Genomic DNA, 11,588 nt, shown 5'->3' on the forward strand with positions numbered 1-11,588 from the left:
AAACTCAAATACTTCTAGTAAGTTGAACACAATGTCAGTGAAAAGGCATTACTACTTGAAATGTTAATGTGGTACTGACTCAAAACTAAATTAGGAGTCATATCAACTCTAATGATAACAAATTACGTTTTTTCCAGCATGCTACTGCAGGTAGATTTTTTAAAATTGTTTTTAAAATCTGTGTTTTTGCATATACATTGAGTGATTAATCTTACGCTACACAAAGATAAATAACATATTTTTCTAAACGAATCCAATCATTTTGTTATATTTTTTAATGAAATGGTTGTTCCAGTTTTATTTTATTTTTTACTGATGAATTCAAGAACCATGACACTAACAAATACAGTCATGGGTGGTACAATTCACTCAAAAAGGCAAGGCATTCTGAAAAATTATATTGGAGGTGTGGCTTAGTGAGGGCGACCCCCTATAGGCAGAAGTGACACTTGAAAACGGGCAAACCACAATAAATACATGTTTACTGAGATACTAAAGGGGGTCATGATTTTCTAATGGACTGGGATTGTAGTGTGTGGGTATTTGAGTTGGTGTATAGGCAAGGAAGGAATGCATCGTACTTCATTTGTCACCTTTCTACAGCTCTACACAAAGCAACCAAAAGAAGTCAATGATCTGCCAAGTAAACATTTAAAATGATAAAGAACATAAAACAATTCTTAGGAACTCACGTGTAAAATATTTTTTAAATCCCAACGTTAAATGAATTTATTTCCCCGAGAATAGGTCATCTAATTGTGCCTGAGAATACCTTTTATTTAGAAATGTGGTGTCATAACAATACACATAATCTAGCCTTTTGACAGGGAAACATTTTACTGCTGGCAGCCCCTTTGTTCTGTGTCTGTGTCTCTCTGTACCCATCAGAGTACTTAAGGATGGTTCATTGGATAGATCAATCAACTCTTACAAACACATCTGTTTAATGATGTATAGATACATTTAGAGGATAACCGATGCTTCAAACCACTGAGCTATCTTAGGAGAGTTCTGTACCAGGGTGAAATTGCAGCAGTACTGCATGCTATGCTACATATCTTCTAAAAGTTTGAGGTAAGATAATGGAAGTGGGCAAGTGTTTCTAATGGACTTGGAACCCATCAATGGGACTGGAGTTTGGTGTACTTGAGTGGGTCTGTTCTCATAATTGCTTTTGCATAGTATTTATTTAGCATTGTGAGTATTCACGTGGTCTTGGGTAAGGACAGTGAAATATATATATTTTTTGCATTGCGTACTTGTACCAGACAGCTGAAGTCACTCCTTCAGCATAATTGCCTCAAGGTGCTGGTCTAGGCACTGTGCTCATAGCAAAGGTTTCTCATATTATTAGTACTATGTACTTGAGTTTGTGCACTGAGAAGAGAATACACCTCAGCAATTTATAACACTTGTTACCAGAACGGTGAGTTCCAGACCTTTCTAGAACTATGCAGAATTAGTTATTGTTGATGGCCATCTAATGAAAAATTATTACTTTAGGGTATGTCAATTTACGCTGACATCTATATTTTGCCTTAACGTAGTAGAGGTAAAAAAAAAAATTATAATTGTTTTCCTTTTCAACAAAAGAAGGGTAATAGGGCTTAAAATGACTGAAATGCTTCAGAAATATAGTAACAAATTATTAACAATTTACCTTTCTTATAACTGTAAAATAAAGATGATCACATTTAGTGACAGTACAAATTTGGCCCCATTTCACACAACTGACGACAAAGCATTTTTTTGCCAGGCTTCCTCTGAGTGACGTAGATACCATTCCAATGTCTGCAAATTCGTTACAACTTCAGCTTTGCGGATGAAGTGATTTTGTCCCTTTGTGACCAATGGAAAGTGGTCTCGTTTCAATTCGACTAAATTATTTAGTAATTTTTCATGTTGAGAGTTCCAATTCCGGGCTAAAAAATATCACAGTGAGACAAGATCACGGTTGATGAAATTGCTGGCTGTTCCCTTTTCATATGCCTTCTCCCAGTTGTAACGTCGGATTACAAATCAAAGGCCCCGAGGCTTTTTTTTTCTTTTCTACTCTGTCGGGCTCTCAAATTTTGTTGTGCATCAGAAGGTTTTGCCTCATTATGTCAGTCACTGACAGTCGCTCAATTAGCCATGTCAGCTAACAGTTTTTTGATTGGTAAGTTAGTCTAGCCAGCTATCATGGCCGAATACTGACCAGGCAGGACATGCAGGGCACGTGATCCCAAATATTGCCCCCCCACCCCGTGCGTCACAATGGCATTCGATAAACTATTAGCATACGTTGCTATATCAACGGTGTGATGACCTAATGATTCGAATTTGGAAATCATTACAGCCTAAATTACGTTCTTTTCATCATCGCTATACCAACAAGGCTGATTTCCGTGATAATTTCCGCTGTTTAAACAAGTTTTGTTTAGCTAACAAAATGAAAACATTACTTCAAACTACTTTTGGGCACCTTTTTTAACATGAAATCCATGTCTTAAACTGTGCTATGTTTTTGGAAATAGTCAGCTAATTTCCACTCCATTCATATGCTAATCTGTTTGATTCATACACTGGCTTGTCTGGCTGGTATGTTTTTATTTTCACCTGCCCTTCCCTACACTGAAATAATATTTTCAGTAGTCCTCTATTACGATTCATTTTTCCCCCTATCTCGCATAGCTCATTAGTACACCCTTGTGGTTGAATATATATGCATCTATTGTAGGTCCTAGGAAACAACAAAGAATAATGTGGAACAAATCAATTCCACCAAAGGATACCTTACAACATCTGTGAAAACCAACCTGGCAATATTTAAGATTGTAATACATAAACTTAGATATTATTTTTGGTACAGTTGTGTCATTCATTTATTTTCACTGATTTTTTTGAACACTCAATCTTAGACTAAAAGTCTGAACTCTGGTGTGTGGAATATAGAGGAGGTGGTTGCTGTGTGGGTTTGAGGTTCTGCCTGTCACTTGTTCTCCACAGGCAGCCAGTCTCAGATGGGGGACTTGAAGAGGGAGACTGCAAAGTCCAGTCACTGCTACTCTCTTTGTTCTGAGTGTTTGCAGTGCTAGTGTTTTTAATTAGTCTGTGTATCTCAGTACTGTGCCCAGTATGATAGAGCAAGAAAACTTTCTTAGCAATTAATGACAATGACATTAACTGTAGATGATGGAATGAAACGTTGGAGGGTGATTGGTAATGGAGGACATCAGGTGGATCCATGTCTGGGTGTGGGGCAGAGTTAAAGGGAACAGGGTAGGAGACAGACGTAAACAAGCAAACACACAAGTTAGCCTTTGCTGTGAGAATATTTGATGGTTAAGTGCAGTGTTATAAATGGCATATGCTGTATGTACTTTTAAAGAGTTTTGGATGGTATAGCCTACCGCAAGCTGGTCCCCCTCACACTCACGAGCACAGAGAATCAGACTGATCTGAACTCACTGGCTCTGGTGGATGGGATACCTCCTGGGGGTCTTGGACAGTCGATGGTCCTAAAACCATTTGGAGAGTTTTTATAAGCTCAGCATAACTACCATTTCCTGCTTTCTCGAATGTCAACCAAAGCTTAACATACTTTGACAGATGGTGACCCCAGCTAGGAGCGAAAGTGCAGTGAGGTTTCCCAGGTCTCGCCTTCCTTTCCTACTTCTTCCAAAGCAAGTAATTCGCCCGGATATCGAATCACTTGTTCCCCTTCTTGATTCTGCTCCGGTAGCTCTCCTTCTGTTTCTCCTGTACCTTTTCGATGTTCAGTTTCACCTTGATTGATAACAGGAATAAATGCAATTATATTTCATATCATGTTTTACCTCCTTACTTGGTGGAGGCCTGGACGATGCTGTGAATTACCTTCAGGTTGTTCTCCCACCATTCCTGGTACCCGCCAAAGGACTTGCCCATTGCAGTCTTGAGGGTCTCGTTGGTCCATTCACCAAACCTGGAGGAGGGGGTAGGAAAGCGATATCTATTGAGAATGTAAGATATTGAAATATGTCTGATTATGTACCATGGATAAACAAAAACAAATTGTAAAAAATAAAACAAACCATTGGTGACAGAATATAACCTATGACATCCGTACCTTGATCCAGCGTTCATGACCTCAGTCACTCAAGAGGACCTCAGGTGTTGAAGATGTCCATCATCGCCTTGGATGTGGCCTCGCCAGTTTCGTCCTTGATGGGTATCATACAAAATGAAAATACATTTTTGGTTACACGCACCCTTTTTAATGGGTTACAAGAAGGGAATTTAGAGTTAAGTACGTTCTCTTCCTTTACTGACCTTACTGGGTATTGCCTCCACCCACTTGGTAAAGTGATCGGTCGCCGTCAGACAGCAGCTGTTGCCATTACTGGATTTCGTGAAGGGTCCGATGAGATCCACCTCTAACATTTAAAGTGTTGGAGAGAATATGACTTTATTCTTATCCGTATATATGTCATACAGTAAGCAGATTTTCATATTCGTAAGGATACTGACACACACACTCTATAATATTGAACTCTGCGGTGGTCAAATAAAACAACCTATTTTCAGTTGAATTTGAATTGGGACACTTACCGATCATGAGCCATGGTGAAACACCTTTGATGGGCTTCAACTCCGGCACCACAGTCTTTACCCTCTCAAACTTCTGGCACCCTACACAGCGTACTGACCTTTAAGCAAAAAGTGACACATTTAAACATTGTGTGCTCCCTGATATGACATTAATTTAAATCATAATAATTTCAGGAATAATAGAATGTGATTGATTAGCAAAAGGTTATTTCACTTGCCCAGCTGTCCACCACCTTGACAATTCCCTGTCAGAAGAAGCGTAGGTTGATTTTGGCAATCATGCTATTCAATCCGAATTGGCCAGCATGCATCTCGGTCAGCACGGCCTCCTTCTCCTCTTTAGTAAAAATCACCCTCCTGTGTGGCTGGCCATTCTTCCCCCGTAGGTACTGTGATTGCCTAACAAGTTGAAAGAGACGAATTGTTGAAATACTCAAGTGTAAGTACATTTGCATTGCTGCTTTTCTCGCTCTCTGTTTCTACTCTCTCCATCTTCTCTCTGTCGGTCTTCCACTCTCTTCCAACCTCTCTCACTTTCATCCTTTCTTTCTCACGTTCTTCCTCTCTCTGTGTATGTCTAGAGAAGACACCGAGTTAAGGGCATTTGGAATTACCATAATTGCTTACACCTATCCATTTGATTGATCAGGTTTAACGTATAGCTAGATACCTCAATATGACAGACATATAACTATATCAGAGGAGGCTGCTGAGGGGAGGACGGTTCATAATAATGGCTGGAATGGAGTCAATAGAATGGGATTAACCACATGTTTGATACCATTCCATTAACTCCATTACCCTGAATTGTGAATTTCTCTGAATGGTGTGACTCTTGTCGAGATCAGTGGTGCCTTCATAGTACTTTGCCTGGTTGGAAAGATAAAAGAATCTCCTCGAGGGATGCCATTGAAGTGCAAGCTACATACAAACAGAAAGCTACAATAACAGTTACAGTACCTAGCTAGCTAACTGGCAGCTTCATTAAATAGTACCCAAAAAATACCAGTCTCAACGTCAATCAATCAAAACATTGTATAAAGCCCTCCTTGCATCAGCTGATGTTTATTTTTTATTTTTTTTATTTCACCTTTATTTAACCAGGTAGGCTAGTTGAGAACAGGTTCTCATTTGCAACTGCGACCTGGCCAAGATAAAGCATAGCAGTGTGAACAGACAACACAGAGTTACACATGGAGTAAACAATTAACAAGTCAATAACACAGTAGAGAAAAAAGGGGAGTCTATATACAATGTGTGCAAAAGGCATGAGGAGGTAGGCGAATAATTACAATATTGCAGATTAACACTGGAGTGATAAATGATCAGATGATCATGTACAGGTAGAGATATTGGTGTGCAAAAGAGCAGAAAAGTAAATAAATAAAAACTGTGGGGATGAGGTAGGTGAAAATGGGTGGGCTATTTACCAATAGATTACTATGATAGATGCAGTCTATCATAGTGCCATCCGTTTTGTCACCAAAGCACCTTATACCACCCACCACTGCGACTTGTATGCTCTAGTCGGCTGGCCCTCGCTACATATTCGTCGCCAATAGACTATGTACAGCTGCAGCGATCGGTTAGCTGCTCAGATAGCTGATGTTTGAAGTTGGTGAGGGAGATAAAAGTCTCCAACTTCAGCGATTTTTGCAATTCGTTCCAGTCACAGGCAGCAGAGTACTGGAACGAAAGGCGGCCGAATGAGGTGTTGGCTTTAGGGATGATCAATGAGATACACCTGCTGGAGCGCGTGCTACGGATGGGTGTTGCCATCGTGACCAGTGAGCTGAGATAAGGCGGAGCTTTGCCTAGCATGGCCTTGTAGATGACCTGGAGCCAGTGGATCTGGCGACGAATATGTAGCGAGGGCCAGCCGACTAGAGCATACAAGTCGCAGTGGTGGGTAGTATAAGGTGCTTTAGTGACAAAACGGATGGCACTGTGATAAACTGCATCCAGTTTGCTGAGAAGAGTGTTGGAAGCAATTTTGTAGATGACATCGCCGAAGTCGAGGATCGGTAGGATAGTCAGTTTTACTAGGGTAAGCTTGGCAGCTTGAGTGAAGGAGGCTTTGTTGCGGAATAGAAAGCCGACTCTTGATTTGATTTTCGATTGGAGATGTTTGATATGGGTCTGGAAGGAGAATTTGCAGTCTAGCCAGACACCTAGGTACTTATAGGTGTCCTCATATTCAAGGTCGGAACCATCCAGTGTGGTGATGCTAGTCAGGCAAGCGGGTGCAGGCAGCGATCGGTTGAAAAGCATGCATTTGGTTTTACTAGCGTTTAAGAGCAGTTGGAGGCCACGGAAGGAGTGTTGTATGGCATTGAAGCTCGATTGGAGGTTAGATAGCACAGTGTCCAATGACGGGCCGAAAGTGTATAGAATGGTGTCGTCTGCGTAAAGTGCTGTACAGAAACAGAACCTAAAACCCCAAACAGCAAGCAATGCAGGTGTAGAAGCACAGTGGCTGGGAAAAACTCCCTAGAAAGGCCAGAACCTAGGAAGAAACCTAGGGAGGATCCAGGCTATGAGGGGTGGCCAGTCCTCTTCTGGCCATGCCGGGTGGAGATTATAACAGAACGTGGCTAAGATGTTCAAATGTTCATAGATGACCAGCATGGTCAAATAATAAGAATCGCAGTGCTTGTAGAGGGTGCAAAAGGTGAGCAACTCAGGAGTAAATGTCAGTTGGCTTTTCAAAGCCAATCATTCAGAGTATCTCTACCACTCCTGCTGTCTCTAGAGAGTTGAAAACAGCAGTTCTGGGACAGGTAGCATGTCCGGTGAACAGGTCAGGGTTCCATAGTCGCAGGCAGAACAGTTGAAACTGGATCAGCAGCATGACCAGGTGGACTGGGGACAGCAAGGAGTCATCAGGCCAGGTAGTCCTGAGACATGGTTCTAGGGCTCAGGTCCTCAGAGAGAGAAGGAAAGAAAGTAATAGAGAGAAAGAAAGAAAAGAGAGAATTAGAGAGAGCATACTTAAATTCACACAGGACACCGGATAAGACAGGAGAAATACTCCAGATATAAGAGACTGACCCTAGCCCCCTGACACAAACTATTGCATCATAAGTACTGGAGGCTGAGACAGGAGTGGCCGGGAGACACTGTGGCCCCGCCCGACGATACCCCCGGACAGGGACAAACAGGCAGGATAAAACCCCACCCACTTTGCCAAACTACAGCCCCCCACCACTAGAGGGATATCTTCAATCACCAACTTACCATCCTGAGACAAGGCCAAGTATAGCCCACAAAGATCTTCCCCACGGCAGGAACCCGAGGGGGGTGCCAACCCAGACAGGAAGATCACGTCAGTGACTCAACCCCCTCAAGTGACGCACCCCTTCTAGGGACGGCATGGAAGAGCACCAGTAAGGCAGTGACTCAGCCCCTGTAATAGGGTTTGAGGCACAGAATCCCAGTGGAGAGAGGGGAACGGGCCAGGCAGAGACAGCAAGGTCGGTTCGTTGCTCCAGTGACTTTCTGTTCACCTGCACACACCTGGACCGGTCTACATTCAATCATAGGACCTACTGAAGAGATGAGTCTTCAATAAAGACGTAAAGGTCGAGACCAAGTCTGCATCTCTCACATGGATAGGCAGACCATTCCATAAAAATGGAGCTCTATAGGAGAAAGCCCTGCCTCCAGCTGTTTGCTTAGAAATTCTAGGGACAGTAAGGAGATCTGCGTCTTGTGACTGTAGCGTATATGAAGTTATGTATGGCAGGACCAAATCGGAAAAATAGGTAGGAGTAAGCCCATGTAATTCTTTGCAGGTTAGCTCTAGCCTTAACAAGAAGCCAGTGTAGAGAGGCTAGCACTGGAGTAATATGATCACATTTTTTGGTTCTAGTCAAGATTCTAGCAGCCGTGTTTAGCACTAACTGAAGTTTATTTAGTACTTTATCCGGGTAGCCTGAAAGTAGAGGATTGCAGTAGTCTAACCTAGAAGTGACAAAAGCATGGATTCATTTTTCTGTGTTTTTGTACAGAACATTTCAGATTTTTGCAATGTTACATACATGTTACATGATATAATCGTCAAAAGAGATCAGGGTCCAGAGAAACGGCGAGGTCCTTCACAGTTTTACTTGAGACAACTGTACAACCATCAAGATTAATTGTCAGATTCAACAGACGATCTCTTTGTTTCTTGGGACCTAGAACTAGCATCTCTGTTTTGTCCGAGTTTAAAAGTAGAACATTTCACACCATCCACTTCCTTATGTCAGAAACACAGGCTTCCAGGGAGGGCAATTTTGGGGCTTCACCATGTTTCATCAAAATGTACAGCTGTGTGTCGTCTGCATAGCAGTGAAAGTTAACCTTATGTTTCCAAATGACATAACCAAGAGGTAAAATATATAGTGAAAACAATAATGGTCCTAAAACGGAGCCTTGAGGAACAGTTGATTTGTGGACAAACCATCCACAGAGACAAACTGATATCTTTCCGACAAATAAGTTCTAAACCAGGACAGAACGTGTCCGTGAAGACCAATTTGGATTTCCAATCTCCCCAAAAGAATGTGGTGATTGATGGTATCAAAAGCAGCACTAAGGTCTAGGAGCACGAGGACAGATGCAGAGCCTCGGTCTGACGGCATTTAAAGGTAATTTACCACCTTCACAAGTGCAGTCTCAGTGTTATGATGGGTTCTAAAACCAGACTGAAGCGTTTCGTATACATTGTTTGTCTTCAGGAAGGCAGCTATGCAACAGCTTTTTCAATATTTTTTGAGAGGAATGGGAGTTTTGATATAGGCCGATAGTTTTAAAAATATTTTTTGGTCAAGGTTTGGCTTTTTCAAGAGAGTCTTGATTACTGCCACTTTTAGTGAGTTTGGTGTACATCCGGTGGATAGAGAGATGTTTATTATGTTCAACCTAGGACAGCCAATCACAGGAAGCAGTTTAGTTGGAATAGGGTCCAGTATGCAGCTTGAAGGTTTAGAGGCCATGATTATTTTCATCAATGTGTCAAGAAATATAGTATTAAAAAACTTGAGTGTCTCCCTTGATCCTGGGTCATGGCAGAGTTGTGCAGACTCAGGACAACTGAGCTTTGGAGGAATACACAGATTTAAAGAGGAGTCCGTAATTTGCTTTCTAATGATCATGATCTTTTCATCAAAGTTCATGAATTTATCACTGCTGAAGTGAAAGCCATCCTCTCTTGGGGAATTCTGCTTTTTAGTTAGCTTTGTGACAGTATCAACAATTATTTTGGGATTGTTCTTATTTTTCTCAATTAAGTTGGAAAAATAGAATGATCGAGAGGCAGTGAAGGCCCTTCGATACTGCACGTACCGTCTTTCCAAGCTAGTCGGTGTAATGCTCCGGGTGTCGTGGGTGTGGAGTCAGAAGCAGGAGACAGAGAGTGCAATGCTGTGCTCTTTAATGCACCAACGCACCACAGGGTGCTCACAATAATAACGGCCCCAAACACGGGGAATGAGAAAGGTACAACTGAAAAATCACGACCAGGAACAAACACGTTCCTCTACATTAGAGCCGAAGGTTACAATAATTAATTCCGCACAACTAACAGGCGGGCCGGCTGTCTAAAGAAGCCCAACTAATCATCACAAACAGGTGCTACCAATAAACATACATGGAGGGGGAGGAAAGACAATCAGTGGCAGCTAATAGGCCGGTGACGACGACCGCCGAGTGCCACCCGACCGGGAAGGGAAACTACCCTCGGTCGGACTCGTGAAAGTCGGAAGTCTAGGGAGCTAGTTTCTTATGACAAAAGTTTTTTGTTTTTAGGGGTGTTACTGCATCTAGGTTATTACACAAGGTTAAACTAAGTTCCTCAGGTGGTTAACTGATTGTTGTACTCTGACGTCCTTGGGTAGGTGGAGGGAGTCTGGAAGGGCATCTAGGAATCTTTGGGTAGTCCGAGAATTTATAGCACAGCTTTTAATGATCCTTGGCTGGGGCCTGAGCAGATTATTTGTTGCGATTGCAAACGTAATAAAATGGTGGTCCGATTGTCCAGAATTATGAGGAAAAATATTAAGATCCACAACATTTATTCCACAGGACAAAACTATTTCCAGAGTATGACTGTGGCAGTGAGTAGGTTCGGAGACATGTTGGCTCCGAAAGCCTTTTGGAGTGGGTCTGTGGACTTTTCCATGTGAATATTAAAGTCACCAAACATTTTAATATTATCTGCCATAACTACAAGGTTCGATTGGAATTCAGGGAACTCAGTGAGGAACGCTGTATATGGCCCAGGAGGCCTGTAAACAGTAGCTATAAAAAGTGATTGAGTAGGCTGTATAGATTTCATGAATAGAAGCTCAAAAGACGAACATTTTTTTTTTTTTTTGGTAAATGTAAATTTGCTATCGTAAATGTTAGCAACACCCCCGCCTTTGCGAGATGCGCGGGGGATATGGTCACTAGTGTAACCAGGACGTGAGGCCTCATTTAACACAGTAAATGTTTCAGTCAGGCCAATCACATCAAGATTATGATCAGTGATTTATTAATTGACTTTAACTGCCTTGGAAGTGAGGGATCTAGCATTAAGTAGCCCTATTTTTAGATAGCACAATCTCTTTCAATAATGACAGGAATGGAGGTCTTTATTACGGTGAGATTGCTAAAGCGAACACCACCATGTTTAGCTTTGCCCAACCTAGATCGAGACACAGACACGGTCTCAATGGGGATAACTGAGCTGACAACACTGACTGTGCCAGTGGCAGACTCCACTAAGCTGGCAGGCTGGCTAACAGCCTGCTGCCTGGCCTGCACCCTATCTCATTGTGGAGCTAGGGGAGTTAGAGCCCTGTCTATGTTCATAGATAGGATGAGAGCACCCCTCCAGCTAGGATGGAGTCTGTCACTCCTCAACAGGCCAGGCTTGGTCCTGTTTGTGGGTGAGTCCCAGAAAGAGGGCCAATTATCTACAAATTCTGTCTTTTTGGAGGGGGCAAAAAACAGACTCTGCTGTAGAGGTCATCACTCCCCGTTCAACAGTA

General features: G+C 42.2%; 2 long non-coding RNA genes across 4 annotated transcripts; both read right to left on the minus strand.

Moving 5' to 3' along the window:
• Positions 1-296: 296 nt before the first annotated feature.
• Positions 297-4,665, minus strand: LOC115145390 (uncharacterized). Of its 3 annotated transcripts, none has more exons than XR_003865952.2 (6): positions 4,573-4,665; positions 4,294-4,397; positions 4,091-4,184; positions 3,859-3,946; positions 3,584-3,768; positions 297-3,500 (listed from the first exon to the last, which is right to left on the minus strand). It is a non-coding gene; the product is annotated as an uncharacterized LOC115145390 (long non-coding RNA). The 3 variants fall into 3 exon arrangements; XR_003865954.2 differs by having other exon boundaries at positions 297-3,230; positions 3,393-3,768; XR_003865951.2 differs by having other exon boundaries at positions 297-3,768.
• Positions 4,666-4,795: 130 nt separating this feature from the next.
• Positions 4,796-11,150, minus strand: LOC135572580 (uncharacterized). The gene is made up of 3 exons (XR_010464421.1): positions 7,307-11,150; positions 5,663-5,716; positions 4,796-4,971 (listed from the first exon to the last, which is right to left on the minus strand). It is a non-coding gene; the product is annotated as an uncharacterized LOC135572580 (long non-coding RNA).
• Positions 11,151-11,588: the final 438 nt, after the last annotated feature.

This window comes from Oncorhynchus nerka, linkage group LG2 (assembly GCF_034236695.1).
Source record: "Oncorhynchus nerka isolate Pitt River linkage group LG2, Oner_Uvic_2.0, whole genome shotgun sequence".
Taxonomy (NCBI): Eukaryota; Metazoa; Chordata; class Actinopteri; order Salmoniformes; family Salmonidae; genus Oncorhynchus; species Oncorhynchus nerka.